A 4,081-nucleotide genomic window follows, 5' to 3' on the forward strand; every position below is an offset into this window, starting at 1 on the left:
CTATAGCCTCAGGCCGACCAAAGCCTTGTAAGTGGATTTGGTAGACAGAAATTGAAAGAAGCCCGTCGTATATATGTGTGTATGTCTTTGTTCTCCACCACCACCGCTTGACAACCGGTGTTGGTGTATTTACCTCCGCGTAACTTAGTGGTTCGGCAAAAAAATATCGGTACCAGGCCCAGGCCTAACTCCTGGGTTCGATTTGTTCGATTAAAACTCAAGGCGGTGGTGCAGCATAGCCGCAGTCAAATGACTGAAACAAGATAAAAGGTTTAATAGGCCTTAAAACATCAAGTATATTTGCAAAACCTGTTTCATCATAGCTAAGAACATGCTACAATAACAAGAAAAAAAAAGAGAAAGAAAAAACTGGTGAGGGGATAAGAGAAAATAGAAAGAGTGGGGAGAAAGTGGTTGTGATAAGACATTTAGAAATTAAATACACCGCATAGAAGAAAAAACGAGGGAGGGAGAAAGGAAGTATACAAAAAAAAGGATGAGAGGGAAAATTACACAAATCGTTTAGAAAGAAAGATTGTGAAAGAAGAAAGATAAAGAAAAAAAATAGTGAAATGATTTTCCTCACCATACAAAAAGTTGAATGAGTTTTATCAATTCAAGCTACTCCTCTAATAGTTGATTTTTTTTTTCAACCCATAAAAGCTAGAAACTTACTATTACTACTACTAATATTTAGCACAGCTACTATTGTTAACTACTTAAAAATAATAAACATCCCATGTAAAAGAGTGAAGGTAGAGAGAGATAGACAGAAGGAAAAAAATCATAAGAGATCGAAAAACAGAGGTGGGAAGTGTGCGAGCATGTTCGTGTTTTACGTATGAAATTTCCAGTTGCTAAAGAATTTAAGCTTTGTCCTTAAGACTTTTGAAAGTATATCCCTGGTACATTTTTTCTAAGGCACTAAATCAACTGCCTGTAAAGGGTTATAAGGAGCGAAGATAGATCACAATTGATCTATCTACCAGAAAAATTTAGACAAAAAATACAAGACGAAGTTTCGGAAGAAGTGGCAAAAACGAAAACTAATGATTGTCATTTTTTTTTTAATTATTATTGTGTTTCATACAACGGAACTTACTATCCTGACCCCCACCTCCACTATTATATTTTTCATTTTTGTCCCATCCCTATTCATTCAGTAACCGGTGGAATTCTGCTTCAAGCACGCCATATAACCCATCATAACTTTATTTTTAGAAAATTTTTGCGAATTTGTATTCCTTTCCCAGGAGGCATGGGGTTCCTAATCAAAATCCGCCAAACAGAGCAATCACCAACAGTGTTCCAGCATGTTCTTGGTTGTAGTGACTAAACTGAACTAAAACAACTGGCTGCATAAATCGAAGTCTGTCTGAATGAGTACACATGCGTTATTACTTAAGGGCAACAGTTGGTTGAAAAGCTGTCAGTTTGTGTTCGGAAGTCGGCTCAGACATTTCGACTCAATTCGATTAACCTACCCACTCGTAAATACAAATTGCTGATGTAAGCATTAATAGTATCGTAAACATTTACTTATTTCCTATCCAAATGACTGAAGGGTTCATATGATCGCACGAGCGAATAATAATAACCAAATCACCTTAAAATCATTTCGTACCATTTTAATCTCTATTAAAGCTGGAAGACCATCTGAGAGTAAGTTTGCTCGATAATAGTTAACCTGGAACTATACAACATCATTTTCTTCCTTCACTCAGAGACGAAAAAGGACAAGGGCTGAAATATTAAATTGTATACCCCTCACAGCAAAACAACTTAAACTCCGATAGAAAACAACTGACTGTAACCAGTGATTGAAGTCGTCTCTTGGGAACTGCTAATTAGAATTGCAATAGAAGATACAAAAAGATGTGCTACAAAATCAATGGAAATAATAATATACTAACCTTTTAAGTATAGCATAAAATCCTTGTTGCTGTGGCTGTAACTTATCATTAAATCACGGCTGACTGGACGTATTGTAATTGGAGGGTGTTGATGTTTTTCTCTTCTGTACACAGGAGGACAACGGGATATTTTATGTCCCATCTAAATAAAAAGATTTTTAAAAGAAAAAAAAAACTTTTGTGATTATCAAGTAAAAAAAAAAACCTGACAGAAAAAGAAATTTTCTTGAATGACTGGAAGAACGGAAAATAAGACTAGACATACAGGAAGTGAAAAAGAAAAGAGGGAAGAAAAGAATAGGAAGAGGAGAGAAGAAAAATTACACAAAAGAAAACTGGTTCTCTGATTTCAAGATTTGGGATTCTCGGTGAGAATAAGACTAATTCCAAACATCGAAAGATTAAACGCAAATTTATGTAGAAGAAGTGATTATTATAATGTTATTGAAACTTAAATGTACATTTAAAACTAAAATCAAGTTTTCTCTTTAATCGATATTGACTATCTTTCATTTTTCCGGGGCTGATAAAATAAATCAACAACTAGGGGTAAAATGACTAGTAGGAAATCATAAGCAAATAAAAAAAAATATCCTCAACTGGGAAAAAAGAAAAATTTAAATTCCATACTTTTTTGTGTGTGCGTGTGTGTACTCAGCAGATGACAAGCAGAATAACTAGGAAAATACAACCGGGCTTTAAATAGAGAGAAAGTTTAACATAAGCCACCTACGCATAAAATTAAAATATGTTGAAGCCAATGGTAAGTGGCCGGAAGCAGTAAGATAAACAAAAGGAAAGAGCAACAAAAATGATAATGAACTAAGGTCGTCTATTGGACTACAGTTGCGAGCTTTTCTACCTTACTATTTAAGTTTTATTGTCACGCCTTTATTGACAGCGATCCGTTTTTACACTCGTCCATACATCCAACCACCTACGCATTCAGAAGAACCCCCTCTTCAGAGGAAACCACATTGAATGAACAACATCCAAGCACATTGTTCAGCAAATATGCGGTATTTGTGGGGGAATAATAATTCTTTCTGCTGCAGGCACAAGTCCTGAAATTATGGGGGAGGAGGTTAGTCGGTTTCATCGACTCCAGTGCTTGACTGATACTTGTTTTATCGAACCCAAAAATGATGAAAGGCAAAGTGGACCTCGGCAGAATTTGAACTCGGAATGTAAAGACGGATAAAATGCCACTAAGCATTTTAACCGGCATGCTAACAGTTCTGCCAGCACGTCTATAATTTAGGCACAAAGCCCACATTTTTAGAGAATGGGTTGGGGGGAGTCGATGTCATCGAGCCCAGTACTCAACTGGTACTGTATATTATCGAATCCTAGAAGGATTAAAAGGCAAAACTGACACCGGCGAGATTTGAACTCAGAACGCAGAGCCGAGCATGAGATTTTCCCCGGCGGACGTACAATTTTGTCAATCCATTACCTTTTATTAACTCTAAATAATCCTTTCTACAACAGGCACAGAGATGGGAATCGTCGACTACATCGACCCCAGTGCCCAACCAGCGGCGAAGGGTACCGTTTAAAAAATGAATAACCAATGAGTTAAAAATAGTTTGGTATGTGCCACGACGCCTTTTCTTTTTATGTGCACACTCCCCAAAACTTTAGAACCTATCTCTTACTTGTTTCAGCCATCAGTCTGCGGCCACACTGGAGCACCGCCTTGAAGAATTTTAGTATTTTTTAAACCTGGTACTTATTCTATCATTTTTCTTTCGACGAACCGTTAAGTTACGGAGACATAAAAACAAGCACACAAACATATACAGATATATACGACGGGCCTCTTTCAGTCTCCGCCTACCACGTCCACTCACAAGGCTTTGGTAGGCCGAGGCTATAGAAGACACTTGCCCAAGGTGCCACGCAGTAGAACCGAACCCGGAACCATGTGGTTGGGAAGCAAGCTACTTACTACACAGCAACTCTCTCTCCCTCTCTCTCTCTCTCTATATATATATATATATACACACACACACACACACACGTATATATATACATACATATATACTAGCTTGAGCGGATCTTTTTTAAAACGGAGGCCACATTTTTCATTAACGAAACACTTTGAAACTTGGAACACTGGTAGAATGTGTCATATAAAACATCTTTTTCTCTTAGTCTTCTTTAAA

General features: G+C 37.1%; 1 long non-coding RNA gene across 2 annotated transcripts in view; it reads right to left on the reverse strand.

Annotated features, from left to right (window-relative positions):
- Positions 1-2,007: 2,007 nt before the first annotated feature.
- Positions 2,008-4,081, reverse strand: part of LOC106868730 (uncharacterized) — a 36,820-nt gene continuing 34,746 nt past the window's right edge. For both annotated transcript variants that reach the window (XR_008265092.1, XR_001409325.2), the window contains one exon: positions 2,008-2,055. This is a non-coding gene — a long non-coding RNA (uncharacterized LOC106868730). The remainder of the gene's footprint in view (positions 2,056-4,081) is intronic.

The sequence above is a fragment of the Octopus bimaculoides genome, chromosome 1, assembly GCF_001194135.2.
Source record: "Octopus bimaculoides isolate UCB-OBI-ISO-001 chromosome 1, ASM119413v2, whole genome shotgun sequence".
In the NCBI taxonomy this organism is placed as follows: Eukaryota; Metazoa; Mollusca; class Cephalopoda; order Octopoda; family Octopodidae; genus Octopus; species Octopus bimaculoides.